Source organism: Peromyscus leucopus, chromosome 4, assembly GCF_004664715.2.
Source record: "Peromyscus leucopus breed LL Stock chromosome 4, UCI_PerLeu_2.1, whole genome shotgun sequence".
NCBI lineage: Eukaryota > Metazoa > Chordata > Mammalia > Rodentia > Cricetidae > Peromyscus > Peromyscus leucopus.
This window is the reverse complement of record NC_051066.1, coordinates 104,509,004-104,529,341: the sequence shown is the minus strand read 5'-3', so window position 1 is coordinate 104,529,341 and position 20,338 is coordinate 104,509,004. Positions and strand designations below refer to the sequence as shown.

The 20,338-nt window shown below is 50.9% G+C and overlaps 1 long non-coding RNA gene across 1 annotated transcript in view; it reads left to right on the top strand.

Annotated features, from left to right (window-relative positions):
• The first annotated feature begins 3,384 nt into the window (after positions 1–3,384).
• LOC119087890 overlaps positions 3,385–20,338 on the top strand; it is a 57,558-nt gene continuing 40,604 nt past the window's right edge. The window contains exon 1 of the long non-coding RNA XR_005091399.1: positions 3,385–4,048. This is a non-coding gene — a long non-coding RNA (uncharacterized LOC119087890). The remainder of the gene's footprint in view (positions 4,049–20,338) is intronic.

Below are 20,338 nucleotides of genomic sequence, written 5' to 3'. Positions count from 1 at the left end.
CCGCCAGCTACCCTCAGGAAGTGTGACTTCTTCTCAGTCCAGTTAAAGCTGATGGAGAGGGCCTGGGATAGGTATATATTCACAGTGTTTGAGAGTGACGTCAGGGCATGATGAATGATGAGAATTGAAAATTAAGACGCTAACACTGCTATCAACAACACGACTTGTCCATCAATCAAGATAGTCTCTCAGAAAATAGGCTTCATCCTACTCCATGGCAGTCTGCATCCGACCAAGCAGGTTTTAAACACTTTTATTTATTTATTTTTTTTTTGACATATTAGCCTGCGAAACTTGGTAATTACATCACATCATAGGAAATGACTTTGGTGTTATCAGATAGTGTTTATAACAGAAAGAAGTCATTTCACATGCTCTTCTGTCTGTTCCAAGTAAGAATTACAACTGCCTTGGCAATTAATAACAGTGTTACTTTTAAGTTTTTCCTGTGAAACTTCAAAAGTACTGCCTGCCTCACTGAACCAGAGACAGCTGATCTGAACGTGACCTAGGACTACAGCTACGGTGTCTGTAGGACTGAGGGAAAGGATGGAACACTGACCAGCGATAGTGTCCTGGGTGCTAGTGAGCACCTAACTTCACACCGTGTGTCTTCTCCATCCACAGGCCAACGGGAGCCCTAGTGACACAGACACAGGTAGCCACGACATCTAAACTCAGGGATGGGGTATTTAATTAAGACAAGAGTCTCACTACGTAGTCTAGACTGGTCTTGAACTCATAATCCTCTTGCCTTTCTCTCCAGAGTACTGGGGTTATAGACACGTACCCCTTGCCCAGCTTCTGTCATTTAATTGATATCACTATTCTGGCTGAGCCCTCAAAGTGCCACATAGCCACTTCCTTGTGCCCTGTTGGAGGGTGCTGCCTTTGGATCTGACTCCCGTTCCCAGCCCTGGCTGCCAGGTGCCCGGTCACCGTGACCTCCTGTGCCCTGCCCTGCATGCCCTGCCCTGCTTCCGTCTGACGGGAACTCCCCACAGTTCTGGCCAGCCAGCCTCTTCTGCCTTCCTGAAACCTCCAGCCGTTGGCTGGGAGCCCTGGTTTTCTTGGTTGTCTCCAGGCTCATGGGCCAAGGGTCCAAACTGCCTCACTCATCTCTCACCCTCATCTCTTGCATCTTTCCCATCCCGGCCAGGCCTTTGGTCCCACCTCTAGATCGTTACCTTTTCAATCCGTTTTGAATACAGGCCATCTCCCAGCATTTAATATGTACCGACATCTTTACGAGCATTTCCATGTGTTGGCTTTTAGGCACAGCCAAACAGTAGCTCAGAACAGAGAACACGTTTGTTTATGATTTCTTCCTCACTGGGACTGTCTCCTCCCTCAACCCTCCCATCTTAGCAGGTGGTACCTCTTTACTGCTCAGCCCAAAAGTCCGAGATGGATCCCGGGAGTTCTTCTGGAACAATCTGTACCTACCATTGCCCTACCGGATCCATCCCACACCTCTGTCAGCACGACCTTGCTCAGCTCCCCTCACTACCACCAGACCAAAGTGGGGCTGACTGGACTTCCTTGTGCTCCACTTTCAGCAAGGGTTGTCCTTGGAAAATTCCAACCAGACCATTCCCCTCTCTGGTTCTATCCACCCCGCCCCGCCCCCTGCTTTCTTATTACACCAGCCACGAAATCCCACCCCCTTCCCTCCCTCCTTCCCCAGCCCCATCCCTGTCTCAGCAGCCCACTCTTCTCAAGGACTTTACACTAGCTAGCAATTCTTCATACAGTTCATGTCATAATCTGGAGTTCTTCCTGTGTTCCTATTTTCTGTCCCATCTCTTGAGAATAGAAGCTTCCTGAGAACAGGGACCTTTTTTTTTTTTTTTTTTTTTTTTTTTTTTTTTTTTTTTTTTTAAACCTTGCTGTTTTCCAAGACCCTGCATCAGAGCTTGGCATCTGGAGCACATCTGTAGACTCTCTGTGAACGGTTGAGCTCCACCCTTCCCGTCCTTTGTGCTCCATATACTATCATTGTCTTTACTACGGTCCGCATTGTTTAAATAACAGCTTATGGTCATACATTTGATCACAGGCCCTCGATTTGAAAAGCTGTTACACATTTAGTGTGCGATTCATCTATCTGAATTCTAGACTCTTGATTGTGGCCTGTGACTCAACTCCTATACCGGCAGGAAAACTTTCCAACAATAAACCACACGTATCATCAGATATCAGCTTTGACCCGCTCGGTGGATCGAGAGACCAGAGGAAGCTCACTACGGTTACAGGCCCTGCCGTTAGCTTTGGTTTCCATACTATCCTAAAAGGAAGGAACTACTATTTTCTGGATTCTGCAAATGGGCCAAGTGTACTGGTCTTCTAAGGGTATGGAATTGATTGCCCACAGGGAGTGGTGTTATACTGAAAAGCCTCTCCTTTCACATTTAGCAATCTCAGAAGTCTGGGCAGACTGTGCTAGAGGTCCGCTCACACAGCACTGGAGTCCCGGATGGGCTGCGCTGGTATTTGGAGGCTTTGAAGGAAAATCTACTTGCAAGCTGTTTCCAAGGCCAAGTAGTCCATCCTGTTAGGCAAAGTGGTTCTCAACCTTCCTGATGCTTCCGCACTTTAACACAGTTCCTCTTGCTATGGTGATCCCCAACCATGAAATTATTTTCGTTGCTATTTCGTAACTGCGATTTTGCTACTGTTATGAATAGTGATATTAATATTTGTGTTTTGCAGTGGTCTTGGGCAACCATTGTGAAAGGGTTGCTTGACACCCCCTCCCCACGAGGGTCTCCACCCACAGGTTGAGAAACACTGCCTTAGGCTGTGGATGGGTTTCTACTCCTGCCTCTGTGCTGCTGAATCCTCTCTCTTCCCTGCTTGCACTTCCCTAACCTGTATGTGCTTAAGACAGTCTGGGGGTCTGGTGGAGGGGGGGCTGGAGAGATGGCTCAGCAGTTAGGAGCAAAGGCTGCTCCTCCAGAGGACCTGAGTTATGCTAGAATGCACAGTTCAAAAGTGAGACCCATGCTTTTTTTTTTAAATTATTTATTTTTCTATTTTTATTCCGGAAGATTTTACTTTGGACAGCACGTTTTCTCTGGGGGACAGAGCATAGAGAGATCAACAACCCTACCTGGTCTCACCAGAGGCTGCTCAGTGGTACGTGGATTCCGCTTTCTCTGGGGTACTTCTCGTAATTTAAAAATGCTCAAGGCTGCGGAAGATAGCCCCGCCCTCTGCATCATTCAAAAGAAAACTCAGACTTAGAGGCGGGCTCTTGGTTCTTGCACAGAAACGTTCAGTAGTTTTTAAAAGTTAGAGAGCCATAACTTTGATTTCCTCCCTTGGTACTCTAGCCTATCCTTGCAGCCCGGGTCCCTGAGGTCTTCACATGCTCAGGACACACATGCTCCTCACAAGCAGCTCAAATGCACCATGGCTTTAGATCAGGACTATGTGCTGAAGAAAGCATGAACGGAAATGGGTGTTATCAGTGCAAAGCAAACCCAGATGCCCTAACAAAAACGGCAAAGATGGATTCTTTCCTCTTCCGTGAGCTGCTTTTTAGAGAGCCAGCGTGTTACAGTATCCATGTGCCTCTGACAATTACTTGTGAGATCTCTGCCTTTTATTTTCTGTTGTTCCCGAGTCTGCTAAACAAAGTTCCTCTTCCCTGGTGAGGGTAGTCACTGGCTGTAAGCTGGAGCCTCTCACAGCCAGGGTCTGGGAAGTTGCTCTTTCCGGAAGGGTGGTGGAGACCCTGGGAATCAGACCAGCCCTGCTCACAAAGTATGAAGAGAATGTCGGGAGAGGAAGTGGTGCCTCTGAGTCAGCATGAGTCATCTGGTTCCAGTGACAATGAAGGCTGAGGTGTGCGCCTTTTTCTTTTCTTTCTTTCTTTTTTTTTCTTTTTAATCATGTGGACATCTCTGAGAATGGAGGGGACCCAGTGCCTTTACAGTGGCTGCTTTCTAAGTTTCAAAGTGACTTTCCAGGCAAGCTGAGCATGTCTTGGGATCTTCACAGCACAGTGGCTGGGAAGGTGGAGCCATTCATCAGCTTCTCCCTGGTGAGTACGTTCTGTCAATGATGTCTGCGTGCGCCTCAGAGCTGTGACAGCTGCTGTGTCCTGGGGTAGACACTGCTTCTCCCAGACTTTGGAGGTCTGTGATGTCAGAAAAGTGGCTCCCCCTGCCTCCACCCCACCTCTGCTGTGTCTGCGGGACTCTGGAGGAGTTTCTCAGCCGTGCATTGTGAATGCCAACTGTGTCTTGTGCTGTCACAGAGGAGAGCTTGGGATGTAGTGATGCCTGGCCCGGGGAAGGAAGCTGCTTCCGATTCCTAGCTAGAAGCCAAAGCGAAGGTCGGAGATGGAGGTGGGTGAGTTGTGTTAACTGGGCACTGAGGTTGGACTAGCTTCCACTCTTGAGAAGTAGAAGAAAGAGAGCCCCTGGGCAGCTTCTGGCCACTGACCTAAGCAGCCAGGCCTGAGCTGTCCAGCTGCAGGGCAAGAAATACGGCAGCAAGGCAGAATTTTGGCTTTTCTCCGAACATGTGCAAATGGCCTCAGGACTATATTTTACATCCCTTCCGTTCCCTTAATGCTCCAGGTGGGAAATCATGCTTAAAGGCAGAAAGAAAGGCCACAGGCTGGGAACCAGGAGGGGGATGGTTGAAGAGATGGGTGTGAAGGGGCCTGAGGTCACATGAATAGTAACTATTCTTATGAGCTTATACTTTTACTGTCAAATAACGGTTACAGTAACTGTTATGCCTCTTTTTAAGCAAATCTGAAAAATGGTAACTTGCTTAAAAGTGGCAGAGAGACTGCAGGGAAGATCAGATCCTGTTCTGAGCAACTTCCTAGGGTGTGTGGGGCTTCCCGGGTTAAGAATGAGTCAGCACCCTAGCTGAATGAGCTCTGAGAGAGGCTTCATCCGCTCTGAGCATAGCATTGACTTGCTGTCCTGGCCCAGGAGGGAGCTTGGTCTTTGGTGGAAATCAGCATTGGCTGCCCCTGTGTGAAGGAGACAGCCAGAAATCCCAGCTTTCTCCTGTGATGTGCCTGAGGGGTCCCTTGGCTGAGGGATCTGTCTCCTTGTCAGGAACACTGTGTTTGGTTTTCTCAGCATGCCCTCGAGCCGATGGTTATGGTTTCAGGTCCCGTCTCTGGTTGAGCATAGAGCTTGTTAAGTGAGAACTCTGGTGTTTAGGAAGGACCAGGATGGCTAGAGCCACAGCTATACCCATCCCCTTGTGGACTGTTCACACCTTGGCGGATCGGGAGAATCAGGTGAGGTGTGAACTTGGAAGGTGGCTTCTGCAAGTATATACTGCTTCTGCAACCCGCTGAGGTTGCTGGATGCTTTACAGGACACTGCAGGGGTTTGAATCTTTCTCCAGCTAGCTCTGCGGGTCTACATGAAGACTGTTAATCTGTGTTTAGATAACTGTGGGTGGGTCCCAGCTCTCAGGGGCCACACCCTGAGGCTACAAAACTTGGATAGCAAGATTAGAGGATTGGAGGGGAGCCTCTGAAGAGGGGCTACTGGGCCCCAGGCCCTGTTGTCCAACTTGTGGAAACCTTGGTCTTCCGGATCATTGTCCTCTGTGCAAGGGGCCCATGGAGTTAATACTTGCCCAGTGCTTAAAGAAGGAACTGGGTGGAGAGGGCACTCCAGCAACATCACCACTGCCAGATCCCCTTATTTTCCAATCCCTCTGAAGGTTTGCAGGTTTATAGTTAACTACAACACATTTAAAGGAAGTCATTGCCATTCCAGCCTAGGAAGCAGTTGTCCTAAGGCTAAAAACAATAGTGCCAGCTCAGGCCCTTTAGCAGGAGAGACTTCCCGCCATTCCTACGGAGACCCATCCGTTTGGCTCTCTTAGTAAGTAAGCTGTTCAAGTACCCGGAAAAATGCCACCTCACGGGATCAAGAGCTATGACACAGTACGTCTGTGGGCCAGGCACACCATCATGGGCTCCCATGTCACACGTGTGCCGGTCCCCAGTGTGCGTCCATCTGTGGGTTCTGTGTCTCCAGACCTCCTGTGAGTGTCGTTGGGACTGTGTTCCTTGGGGGCGTCGATTTTGATCTGCCAGGGGGAGGTCAGGCAGTCATGAGGATTCTGACATCTGATTGCCATTTACTGGGAGAGACAAGCCTCAGATGGGCTGCCAGGTCTCAGGAGAAAGCTGTTGAACAAGACAAGGAAAAGGCCACGGACAAATGTGAAAACAAATGCCAAAACCATGATTTGTGCACTGACGACGGGGTGGCTCAGCGGTCAGTGACGAGCTAGAATTACAGGCGGCGGACCTGAGTTCAGATCACCAGGACCCGTGTAAAGCTGGATATGGTGACCTTTGTCTGTGATCCCAGTACTCATGGCAAAATGGGGGGTTGGGGGCAGGGCCTGGAATGCGTGGCTGCAGGCAAGACACACCATCTCAAACAAAGCGAAGGGTGATAGCTAACACTGGAAGCTGACCTCTGACCTCTACGTGCATGTGCCAGGGCAGGTGCAGGTCTGTGTTCACACATCTGAACACACACACAGCACACATGGTTTGTGGCTTTGTCGTGCCCCCCACTTGCCACACCGCTGAGCTGAGTGTTGCTGCAGGCAGGAGTCCCAGGGGCTCAGGCCACGCCGGGAATCGAGACCACGTTTGGAAGGGACAGCTAACTGCGAACAGAAAGAGCTCCTAACTTCACGACAGTGCCCAGACCTTTGTGGTGTGCTCGGCCTGGAACAAACCTGTGGCTTGTGGCCTTGTCCACCTCTGGTCTTCATCGTAGTGGGATCCCTGCCCTATGACCTTTGGTGCAGAGGTTTTTACAATACCACCTCTGTGTTCGAGTCTGGGGCGGTGCTGGTGAGATCTTGAAGTCCCTGGTGTCCCGTCTTCCTCACCAGGAAGCAAGGACGGGAATGCCATGGCTGTGAGCCTTGGGAAGATTCTGGGATGCATATCCCAGTTGCAGGGATATTCCGTTACCAGGACAGCCGTGTCCACAGAGATGAGACTAGCCTATGGCATCTGTCCTGGGCCCCACTGCCCTGTGATAGTCTACTAAGAATGGATCTTGCCCTTGAAGCAAGGTCTCTCCTGAGGCCTCAATCCACGGTGAGCTCTTCATTCACCATTGTGCTTACTTATTAGGCAAATGGACACTGCTCCTTGGTCCTCCCAGGAAACCTTGGGTTCTAGGTGACATCGTTTACCATCATGGTTTTCACTGTCCTCCTCCTCCTCATTGTCAACATCATTACCAAAGGACAGTTCCCATTTTAGTCACTTGGTGCACTCTCTATTTAACAGCACCACCACCCCCAGGACCAGAGGAAGGAGACAGCCACTTGCCTTACTCACTGTCTCACTGGACAGTCCACGCAGCAGCTGCCTTGAAGATGTGCAGGTGCCAGGGAGCCACTCTCCCATTCAGCACAGGAAAAATGGGCAAGAGCAGGCAGCCCGGAGGGCTTCCTGTGTTCACACAGAGGCCAAAGGCCAGGAAACTCAGGCTCGCTAGGCACAGACCTGCTGGCGGTGGCACAGCTGGATTTGGCACGGATGCTTCCCGGCTAAGCAAAGGCAGTTATCCTTTGGCTTCTCTAGATCCCTGTTACTTGAAGATCATCACAAATGGGAGATGAGTCATACTGAAAACATTAAGTAAGCTACGCCAAAGACCCAAACCAGAGCACAGACCAGCCTTTCTTCACCAGTGCCAAGGGGGCTTTGAATTATGCCATGTCTCAAAAGCCACATCCTCATGCCTGCCCTCAGGGGCCAGAAGTGGCCTGGGTCATTTTGGTCTTTGCACTGTCACAGTGGCTGCCTATGAAAGGGACCCTCTTTGTGCTCTGTCTGTCCTGCGTGCAATGCTTAGGCTCCGAGAACTGAGACTGGCCTGGGCGTGCTAGAGGATTGTGGATGTGACATGTGCATGCATGTGGGTGGGGTCACGGGTCCCCATAAGTTGCTCTTATGCCAGGAGCCTCAGGGCTCTTCTCTACCTCTGGCACCATGGCTAAGATTTGGGGGTGTGTCAAGGGCAGGGCTCCCCACAGGTTCTGGGTGGATCCTAGTGCTCAAAGAAAAGACAGTTTGAAGGAAGCTGGCTCACAGGAAGGAGATGGGGACCAATGATCAGCTGGCCTCAGAGGATTCAACCGGTTGTCTTTAGCATAGACTGAGGTGCTGATGAGAGAGAGCATCTTACCCAGCCTGGGTTCCCTGTCTATCTTTCACTTTCCAGATTGATATATGCAAACAAGGACTTCTGGGACAGGAGAGGTGGGACCCTCCTGCCCCTCTGCCCTTGGAAAATGTACCATGTTTAAAACAGAGAGATTTTGTTCATCATGGCATAAGATGTATCCTTGAGTAATTTGCCGAGTGTGTGGGGGCTGCAGGGGCGCCTGTCAATTCAGCTGGACATAAGGGAACATTTCCTAAATATCAGTGGCTCCCCAGGGAACCAAGCTTTCTTGCTCTCACACAGCTAAAGGGTTCTGTTCTCCCAACTGTACCATTCTCAGGCAGGAAGGGCTTTGTCCAGGGAGAATCAACAGGCAGTTGGCTCGTCCACTGTCTAGCTCCGTCATCCGTAGCGCTGGCTTCCTGTCTCTAGTTTGTCTTATAGTTTCAAGAAGGCTGCTGAAGCTCCAGGTGATCACTGTCTTTGCCCTGACGGGAGGAAGGAAGTGGGGAGGGGAAAAAAGTTAATCTTTTGGATGTCAGCCTCCTTTAAAGTTTCCCTAAAATCCCCAGCAAAGCGACTCAGTTGACTTTCAGCCACAGTCTATGAACGAGTGGGTGGAGGAAGATAGGGGTGGTGAGGGATGAAGCAAGGCCCTGAAATGGGACTCACAAGAAGGGGACTTGGGTCTGAAGTAGAGTTAAGGACAAGAGCCCCTACCCCTTTGCCATCTTATGACCCGCTTTGGCTCCAGGTGACGGGGACTCACCCATTTCGACTCCTCCGAGGTTGGTCAGGTCATTTTCTACAAACAGAGTCCCTGGCCCCTGGGGCCATACCTCTTTTGATGCTCCAAGCAAAAGCACCTTTGTTTCTGAGCTGGATGCCAGCCTGGCCTCTGAAGCTAGGTCTGAGCAGCTTCTCGGCTGCAGCCTGGGTGGAGGTCGAGTCACTCAAGGGAGGGGAGGGTGCTTCCTGTCTCCCAGGCTCCTGTGGCACCTACCATATTCGACAAGCTGGTATTCACCAGCCACCAAATGAGAAAGGCCTCATCTAACCTTCTCCTCACATCCCTGGTAGTGTCCTTTGCAGACTACCAGTGAGGACAGGAGTTTCTTCCTTCTGTCCTCTGCACCTCCCCCTCATCTGATGGTGTGGGGTGACAGTGACAGATGCCACAGGTGGTGTTTTGTGAGTTAAGAATAGCTATACAGGGACCTAGAACAGAGCCAGGCACCAAGTACGCCCTCTGTGAACAGAGCAGGGCCTCACTGTGAAGTTCAGGTTGGCCTCAAACTCATGATCCTCCTGCCTCCACCTCAGGCCCCGGGAGTCAAGGCAGGGCCACCATGCTGCTTTTTTAGGTAAAGAATAAGTGCTTGCTGACTGCACAGATAAAAGGGGGCTGCTCTTCTAGTCTCCCTGGAAAGCTTCCTGTTACTTCCTGTGAGATCTCTGTCCAGGCTCTACAAAGCAGATCCTGGTCACAGAGGAGTGAATGACTTGTCTCTGTGCTCATTCATAGGACAGAGGAGCTATCCCGTGAATGCAGTTGACTTCAGTATTTTTTTTCCCTTAAATCATGCATAGGGTGCAGTGCCAGTGGAGGCCAGAAGAGGGCGTCCAACCCCCTGAGCTGGAGGGTTGTGAGCTGCCCAGCGTGGGTGCTGGAAACCAAACCCTAGGCCTCTGCAAGATCAGTATTGACTCTTGACCAGCGAGCCATCTCCACAGGCCCACACACCTGTTGTTAAGTATCCTGTCTTACATCCTCTTCTTCCTGTGTTGTCAACAACAGCTTCTGTGTTGCCAGGGACAACAGTATTTCCGGTAAAGACTGTTCCCAGACTCCTCTGCCATTAGAAAGATGAAGACTAGATGAAGATTCACCAAGGATGCTGGGAAAGCTCTTGAAAGGACTCTGGCATCTCTAACCTTTGACCTTTGCTCTTACACTTTCCTTCTCTGGACCCCCATGTGTTCTAGGTGCTTTGGCTGAACCTTTTGACTTCTTCTACCTTCCTTCTTCCTGTCTTGGATGCAGAGGAGATGGCCGGGGCTCTAGCAGCCTTCTTGACCTTAAAATGAAAGTGTATGACTGCCTTGGTGCAATGGTAAATTTCATTCACACTGGATTCATGAGTATGTCGAGAATATATTCATGTTTTCTCCCCTACCACGGGCTCAAAGCATAGAACTCTCTAGGTCTGGTGGCATCATTAAAGCAGTCCTTGGAAGAACTAACTTTGCCTTGGGGAAGGGTCTCTCAAGGGGCAGCTTGTGAACTATAGATGATCGGCAGCCACAGTGGACCTGGAGTATAACTCTCTTCTGCCTTTGGCAAACAGGTTGGACCGTTAGGTTCTGTGGTTGAGCCTCTGCATACCCTCTCATGCTATCCTTGGACTTTCAGGGTGGACGCGTCTGTTCATTTGCATGTATGTGTGTGCACGTGCACGCACGCTGGTCAACATGCCCATCCTTGTAGTGGAAGCCGGGGACAAAACTAGGTGCTTACTTTTTCTTTCTTCCTTTTTTTGAGGCCAGCTCTCACTAGCCTGTCACTCAACACATACTGGGCTGGCTGGCAGTGAGCCCCGGCTAATCTCCTGTCTTTACCTCCCCAAAGATGGGATCCCAAGTGTACACCATCACACTTGGCTTTTAAAGTGTGGATTCTGGGGATTGAGCTCTGGTCTCCTCCGGGTTGCAGGTCAAGTTCTTTACCAACAGCTCGGCTGCCTGCCCAGCCCTGTCTGTAATTTCCTCAGGCTTCACTTTTCCTGTAGAATGTGTCTCTCCTTGCTTCATCCATTTCAAGTGCACCCTGCCCTCCCTCCCTCCCTCCCTCTCTACCTGATATCGGGGGGAATAGATTCCCTCATTACTGGACCTGTGTTCCAGGGGTGGTTAGGTAGTTTGGGACAATGTGATGACGGAAATCAGGCCACAGGGTACTACTCATCATTTGAGGTGGCTGCCGTCCACTGTGGTACCAGGGGCTGCAGGAGCCACGCAGGGCTGACACCACCGGGACTCGGGACAGACTGACAGCTCTGATGCTAGCGATTCAACCACCCTCAGGCGTGGTGAGCTCTCCCGTCCCTGCAGCCAGCTGCAGTCTGATGGGGACAGCCTCTGCACACCTTACCCATCTGCTGCTGACCATGCAGAGGCGCCCTATCTCTGCCTGGCCACAAAGGAGCAGCTCTTGGGTGTCTGGTGAAGTCAAACAGTATATTCCCTGCCGCGGCTTTTCAAAGCATTTGAGGCAGCTCTGCCCAACAAAACCTGCAGCGATGGCAACACCCTGTCTGTCCTGCCTGATGGGGTGGCCGCAAGTGTTGACATGTGGCCAATGTGACCGGGAACTGGACTGGCCATAATTTCACTTAATTAAAATTTAAATATTCATAGCCACATGTGGCCGGAAGCTGCCGGGTTTGCATACGTACTTTCCCCGATGATGCTTTCTGGCCTCACTTTGATTTTCCTTGGTTTTGATTACCCACAGGCAAACCCGGCCCACCAAATGTAAAGCCCATAAATAAACAATCCCTAAGATTTAAACTGCGTGTGGATGGGAAGAGTGTGATGAAGTTTCTCATAGACCTGCTTCATCCTGCCCAGTCGCAAATCCCTCTGTCCAGAGTATCCACAGTGTATATACCACCCGCCTGTTAGTTCTTCAGCTGTCATTAGAGTGCCCCAGGAGCAAGTGCTTGTGTCCAAATACCCTTCATTTTACTTAGTACTGTCCCAGTGCACAGGACTGGTGATCCCTTTATTATGTACTTTATTGTTATAACTGTGAAATTTCATGAGTAATCGTTTATCTCTTATTTTGTCTAAGTTGTAAGTTCAGCCTAATCATAGATCACACTGAAAAAAAAAACAGGATATGCATACAGTGTGGGATGCTCCCTGCAGCTTCAGGCACGCTCTGAGGTCTTGGCGTATTTGCTGTGAGGACAGAGGGGGTCTGCTGTGTTCTTGTCTATGTGAAGCCACTCTGTCGTCTGACTAGATTGGTTATAAAGAAGCTCCATGCTCTGATGCTGTCACTGCCTTAGACTCCTCCACATTGTCTTTGGAGAGCTTTTACAGTCACAAGCATCAAAGTACATTCAGAGGCTACTGATAAGAAGCACAGAATGGGCACAGTCAGGGGCTGAACGGGCCCTGAAGAGGTGCCAGGCTGTCTTAATGCCACACCACTACTCCTTTAAGTTCTGAGATTTTTTTGCCTCTCTCCAGTTATTGTCCCATTTGGACTGTCCGTCCCCTAGGAAGCCACAAAACACAGTTGAAAATTCTTCCTATAGTTTAGCCTTACTCAGCCAGCTACCTGCTGTACACTTTCGAAGTTGCTCAACACTCAAGCCTCAGTTTCTTGATCTGTAAAATGGGAACACAGGAATCCATACTCTCCAGACAGGAAAGGGATGAAGGATGAAGGATTTCTAGAGATGTTCCACACATAGTGGGCATTCAATCGTCCAGCTGATAGTGTGGGTTTTGGTGTCTTTTTGTCTTTTCCTCCTGAATGTAGGGGCCTTGCTCTGGGTGGCAGATTGCCACAGCAGCATGTCATCCTCTATGGCTCCATGTCAGGGAAGTCTCATGCCACTGCCTTTGTGTGAATTGTGGAGCAGTGGGAACCTGGGGACGGAGAGAGCTGTCCCCGGTGACTCACCCCTCTGCTAAGGTCTTCCCTGAGCCCCACGATGACTGGCTATGAAGAACATGGTGGTGGGTGACAGCAGTGAGGAGGCAGCCGGCCTGCGCAGGGTCCTCTCTGTGCGATTGGAATCCACGAGAGAGCTGGGGTCCGAGTGGATTGCGCTCGGCATTGGGGATTGGATTGCTTTCTCTAGGATGGATGTGGCAGCTTGAGGTAGGATGTGAGCTGGGAGAGCCTGGACTGGGTGCGTTCCCACACACAGGCAGGTTTCCCACCTGAATCCTTGCTTCTTCCCGATTAGCTGGGTGGCCATGAGCGAGTCACCTTTACCATCCCTTCAGATACAGCCAAGGTGACCCGGGGTGCGGAAGCACCCACCTGGCCTGGCCTCGCTTCACAACTCATTCCTTAGATTTGCAATGTCCCGAGTGGGGGTGGGGCCGCTCCTGAAGCTCCCCTCGCTGAGCCCCCAGGCACCTCTGCCCCATGCCTGGGCTTCTTTCCCATTCCCAGCAGCCACTGCTGCGTCCCTGACTGGCTCCCCCTGGGATGTGATTCTGGAAATGATCCACAGGCTGCTTTTTGGCCACTTTCCCATTTTGGCCCAGTGTCTGCCCTCCTGTGCTGTGTCCGTGACCGTGACCGATGGCCAGCAACCACATGCAGGGCACTCACCCTGCCACGGACACTGCTGAGCCACACCCTGAGCCCTGGCTCCTTACTGCCTTGGTCCTTCCAACTTTAGGACTGTTCTCTTCTTGCCTGTGGGCTCCTTCTTCCTCTCACGACTCCTCGGGTGGTGTCAGTCCCCGGGGTCCCACGCAGCCCTCCTTGGTGAGGATTCAGCTGTCTGCACCTGAGCCCAGCTGCCCTTGTCCTGGATGCAAGGCTCAGGATACTGGTGACCAACCCCATCTGCTGGGCCCACAGGGTTCTCACAGGCTGTTCACATCCTGTGGGGACATGCAAAGTCATAGCCTTCTTATTCTGTATCTGAGGTGGTGACTTTTTTTTTTTTAACCTCTAGCATCCCTGATTTAGTCTAGCCTTGGCTCATGTCGTAGTCCAGCCTTAGCTCATGTTCTAGTTTGCTTTTCTGTTCCTGTGATAAACACCATGACTAATAACAACTTAGGGGGCCAAGTGTTTATTTCCTCTTCATTTCTTCCAGGTCACTCACTGAGGGAAGTGACCTCAAGGCTGGAACCTGAAGCAGAGATCACAGAGAAGCACTGCTCAGTGCTTTTTTTTTTCCCCACTGAGACAGGGTTTTGCTATCTAGCTCTGGCTGGTCTAGAACTATGCAAACCAATCTGGCTTCAGACTCACAGGGATCTCTACCTGCCTCTGCCTACTGAGTTCTTGGTGATGTATGTGACCATGAATGGCCTCAGCTACCTTTCTAAAGTAGTCCAGGCCCCTCTGCCTAGGGAATGGTCTAACCCAGAGAGGGATGAGTTCTGTGTTAATTAGTGATTGATAAGATTCCCCACAGACGTACCCACTGGCCAATCTGATGGAGGCAATTTCTCAATCGAGCATCCCTCTTGTCGGGTGTGCCAAGTTATTCCCCAAGACCAGCCACCACAGCTCTACGTTCTCCATAAAACATGGAGTTGGAGAGACACCCCCTTGGCCTCTTTATCAAATGACCATTTGGATTAATGGAGGCTGGGGACAGAACACTTCACTGAAGATCACCTTCAAGTTTACCAATACCCCGACATTTGCAAGTGCCCCTGGGAAGACAGGGAATGCCCTTGCTGCATAAGTGTCAGTGATGGGGACATTGTGCCATAGAATGTGTGACCGTGGTTGTCTAGATGCCTGGGGCAGGTGGGAATGACTTGGATGCTCAGCCAACCTCCTCCCATGACTATCCCTCTCTTCAAGTTCAGGGGCTTTGGCAGTCAGTTACTATGGCGATTAATATCGCCAGTTTGACAGGATCTAGGGTCATCTAGCAGGCAAGCCTCGGAGCATGTCTTTGATGGAGTTTCTAAAGGTTGGGTTTACTGAGGTGGGTAGACCCACCCTGAATGTTGGCAGCGCCATTCTGCTGGCTGGGATCTTAGACTGTGAAAACGAAGAAAGCGAGCTGGACACTCATATCCCTCTCTGTGCTTCCTGAGTGTGGATGCAATGTAAGCAAGTGCCTACAGTTCCCGATGGTGAGTCTTTCCTGCCACGGTGACTGCGCCCTGGAGCTGGAAAAGTCTCCCTTCAGGGACACGACCTTTGCACACCATTGCTTTAGTTACCTGCGTATAGTTCTGGTCTCAGACTTCGTGTGGCAGGTATGTGCTTCTACTCAGAGGTGCCTTTCCAGCTGGAGCTACCTTCTCCTTTATTTTACTTTTAGTATATGTCTGTGGGCCTGAGTGTGTGTGTGTGTGTGTGTGTGTGTGTGTGCACCACACTTGTACATGTGTCTTCAGAAGTCAAAAGAGGGCTTCAGATACCTAAAACTGAAGTTACAGGTGGTTGTGAGCCTCACAATGTGCCGCTGGGAACCAGAATCCTTTGCGAGAACAGCAAGTGCTTTTAACCACTTACCCATCTCTCCAGCCCCCAGCTTGTGCTGCCCGCTGAGGCTGGACTGACAGCCGGGTGGCTCATCTCATCTCCCTGCAGGGGAGGGGCCTCTTTGAAGTTCACAGTCATGCTGGAGAAGGGGCACAGTGTGAGACACAGAGTGAGTGTAATACCACCACCCAGCGATGAGATAGGCAACCACAGCCATGAACCTGCTGGGTGACACAACTCTCCCTAAGACTCAGTTGTCCAAAGTATTTCTCATCTGCTGTATGTGCTCAACACAAAGCTCACCCTCAGGGCTCTGGACAGAACAGCCATGGCCACTTGGAGGGAGGACAGACACATGGCCACCTCTCTGAGACCCCACTGCATAGCTGATAAAGTCAGGCAGCCTTCCCAGCCCCTCTCACCCTACCCCTGCCTGCCTGCCTCCAGCATCAAGGATAATGAGATTTTCCGGATGCCAACTTGCATACTTCTGGGACTCAAGTGAAAGTCAGTGTCAGGGGATGAATGCCTTGCTGAAACAGAAGGTGTGTGTGTGTGTGTGTGTGTGTGTGTGTGTGTGTGTGTGTGTGTGTTAGACACCAGTCTAAACATCGTCTGAGTCAATGCATTGTAAAATCATGGTCACTCCCCGCTGCTCCTTCCTCCCCATCTTCCCCTATCCTGCTGCCCCCCCCCAAGCTCCCATCAAACCTCTTTGGGGGTTTGAGGATTTGGTTTCATCTCCCGCAGACAGTAAGAGACACCAGCCATGCTGTTTAAACTGTAGGTGGGGAATCACATGTCTCTGGAAAGGGCCCTGGCAGCAGGAGGGAAAGAAGCTGGTGTTCCCGAGGCACCCTCAGTGGGTCATGCCCGTGAGTGTGCTAGAGGCCTGTTTAACCTTATTCCACTCACCAGAGTCACAGCTGGTGAAAACTGAGGTCCATGAGAAGTGGAGAGTGAGGGGTTAGGGTGGCTGCAGAATTCCTGGTCACCATGAACCTCCAGTGGGCTGTGTACACTCAGCATTTCTAGATTCTGTTTTCCAAGACACTGTTGAGATGAATTATTTCCTAGGAAAGATGGCTGTCTCCCTGGCCTGGGCTGAGGCAGCCTTTCCTTGACTTCTGAGAATCTCAGGGAAGGCCTCGGGATGTGGGATGTGATATGACGCCACCTAGGCTGTCCTATGCCACACCTCTTCACAGCTGCCCTTCCTGCCTCACCTGGAATGGGGTTCAGGGCTACCATACTGACCTCAGGCTGCCCTTCTCAGTGGCCCTTGAGCCAAGCAAGAGGTCTCTTTGAACCTGCGAATGAGGTGAATGGAGGACTAGAACTTCGAGCTTTAATTCACCCCCCCCCATAAGATAAAAAGTAAAACTGTATAAATCGGTATTCATGCCACCATAGTCAGTTTATGTGGTGCTGGTGACTGAACCCAGGACTTTGTACGTGCGAGGAAACTACTCTTCTAAATGAGCTGTATCCCCGGCTCCAAGCCAAGAGGATCAAGTCCCTCCAGAGGAGGCGGGTATTATGGACGACAAGCTCTTGTCCATAGGGAAAGCATGATGGCTGGTCTCCAGTCCCTAGCCTGGTCCTTGGGGGCCACAGTGGCGAGCCGCTCCGTTAGAGTCAACATCAGCTATGCCGCTGGGGGCTGGTGCTCTAGCCTTGAGGGTGACAATCTGTTATGGAGTGCCATGTGCTTCACAAGGTACCCAGACAGGCAGAGAGACCCCTGGGCACAAGTGCTGTTTACGAAGTCGACAGAATCAAGACCATCTCAGCTGCGATTGAGACACGCTCGCTCTCAGCCTGCTGGGGTCTGTCCCGAGACTCCCCCGGAGCACTGAGCACCCCGCTGGTGTGCAGACAGGGCCTATGGTACTTCCTGGAGGTTCCCTCCGAGCACCCATGGGTGACATGCGGGTATAAGGAGTTGTCGATGTCTAGCTTTTCTGGTTCCTTCCAGAGACCAGGCTGATAGGAGGCTGAGCCAAGGAGGAGCGGCTTTATTCAGCAAGAGCAGTTTGAGCGACTGAAGCTCCCGTTCTATGAGCAGCTTTGATCTGACTCCTTCTGAGCAGGGACATGGACGCTGGCAGAACAGGAAGCAAATGGGTGCATACTCAGAAGACAGTTGCTTTCAGGGGAGTGGGTTGGTGGGAGAGAAGTGAGTAGGAGTCACAGGCTGTGAGTCACCAGTTAGGGCCTCAGTGTGTGTCTGGGATTGACTGGGTCTCTGAAAACTCTTAGGCTTCCAGCAGCCCAGAACATGTCCTTATGCCATAACAGTGTCATCACAGATGTGACTACCGAGGACAAGGTCTTGTGGGGTGAGGTGAGCCTCTCTCTAATCCAGTGTGGCCGATGGCATTAGAAAAGGGGACTTGGGGCACCGGCAGCTTTTCTAGAAGACCCTGGTTCTATTCCCAGCACCTACATAGCTCACAACCAGCTGTGACTCCAGTTCCAGGAGATCCAGCGCCCTCTTATGACCTCACTGGGCTCTAGGTGCTAATGTGGTGTGCAGACAGATTCGCAGGCAAAACACCCATACAAAAAGAAAACAAACACCAACCAGACAGACGGACGTACATACCCAGGCCCTGGCCTGGGAGGTTGGAGGCATCAAGACACAGCCAGAGGATCAAAAGAAGACAGAGAAAAAGCCAGGAGAGGACCCTTCTCTTGGAGGGCACCTAGCCAGGCTGAGCCTTTGATTCTGGACTCTGGCCTGAGAGACGGTTGTCTGCTATGTGGAACTCCATAGGCACAGCCCTAGCATATGCATATGTACCTCACAGGTGTAGAAGGAGGCTCTGAGGACCCCCAGGTCCACCTCAGTGTGGATTAGCTCCTCGAAGGATGTCTCCCGAGAGTGAATGTGCTGTCAGTCTGTTAGCAAGAAGTCTTTTTGAATATTTAGGTGAATCAGATAATCCCTCTCTGTCTTAATTTTTCTTAAAAGTAACAACAATTGAAGAAAAAGAGGCCAGGAATTTGAAAGACAGCAAGGTGGGGTGGGTACACGGGACGACCGGAAGGAAGGAAAGGAAAGGAACAAAAACGTAATTCTATTGTAATCTCAAAAAATAAAAATTATTCCTTAAAAGTGGCAGGACAATCCGAGGTTGAAAAGTAGAATTTGGACTTACATTTGCCAAGGAAATGGGGAAAACTGAAAACGGAAAGACACGTCTCATCCTTATACAGAACGAGGGACTCTCTAGGGGACCAGGGAAGGTGCCCCTCACCAGGTCCCCCCCGGGGCTCTGAGCCCGGGGCTGCTGGCTCCCTGCAGCTCTGCTCGCCCCCGGGTCTCGCCTGTGCCATCCGAACTTTCACCCGCTCTGCCACTTTCCTTTCTCTTTCTCCGAAGTTAGTGCTCATCAGGGGGCCAGCGAGTGTCTCTCAGTCCCAGACATGGTGTCCTCAGAGCCAGGACCAGCCAGCCTCCCAAGGGATGGCAACCTCACAGCGATGGGGGGCGGGGGGACTTTGGGGCCTGTGACCTAGCTGTTAAGCCAGAGTGGTGGTGAGCCCTCAGAAATGCAGGCTCCGACAGCACCTTCAGAAAAACAGGAACCGTCAATTCATGAGAACTTGAAGAAAAAAATAGTTTAAAGAACCGAGAAGGTGCCACATTATAGTGAAAGAGTGTCAGGTTTTAGAAATGACAGAAATGAGCCATGATGGCCTCGCAGGCCCCACTGAGGCGGTTACACGAGACATAACCGCACACAAACACGGATGTTTCTTACATGTCACAGCATTTACAGGCAAGGAGCTGCTTTCTGAGCATTTCGTGGAAAGTTATTTTAGTCTCAGGAGTAGCCTTCAGCGATGAATACTTTGTCAAGGAAGTGAAACTCTGACTTCCAAGTCAGGAGGTGGGGAGCTGGGACTCAGGGCTGGAGTGACCTGCAGGCTGGGTGTTCCCTTGCCCTGGGGTTCAGGAGCCTATAGGTTCCTGCCCTCTTCAGAAGTTAGGGGGATCCTCTTGTGGCTGAACAGGGAATGCTTCCCCCAAGGGCTCCTGAAACACAGCCATTTCCTACATAAATATTTAGTAACTCTTTGACTGTAAAATGGAAGTTGTTATCTAAAGCACTGAAAAAAAAAAAAAAAAAAAACACCAGTATGTCTCTAAGATGGGGGTGGAGTGGGTGAATAAATGAAGAAACGAAGCAAGTACCAGGTAAAAGACGCCCCAAGGACAGAGGTGCCCAAGAAGCCACTGCTCCAGAATCTGAAGAAAAGTCAGGGCAGAAAGTGGGCAGCCCAGGAGAGACAGAGCCCGGCGCTGGACGCAGGCCAGGCCTAGGCCAGGCAGGGTCCTGGGAGACTACTGGATACTCGGAGAATCAGGTTCAAGTACCTGTGCATGGAAAGATAGTTAAGCCAAAGCCAGGAGAAAATGGGTCTTCTTTTTCTGGGTCCCGCGGTAACTGGGGAAAAGCAAAGGTGACCTCGGGTAAGAATGGACATACCTACTCCACAGAGACCCTCACTGCAGAAGATGGGGGGACTTGAAGCTGGGCAGTATGGCAGAGGCTGGAATCTGGGCTGAAGCAATGGAGAGACAGCCTGGGAGCCACCGCCTGAAGAAGTCTTTCCAGAACGTTCTACTTCAGAGTTGCTTCCTTGAGGACCCGCAAACCATTAAGTCCTGCCTCTCCAGCTCTGAGCCCAGGGCAGATACAGGCTAGGTTGGCCTCTGGAACATGTATTCTGTGTAGTTACAGAAAGGCCTGCTTTTGTGCAGTGTTCTGCTGCCCCTGTCTTGAAACACTGTATGTGTGTATGGTGTATGCATGTGTGTGTGTGTGTACCCATGCACATGTGTGTGTGGGTATGCAATGGTGTGTCATGTGGAGGCCAAAAGTCAACTTTAGTGCTCTCCCTCTTATTTTTTTGTGGCAGGGTC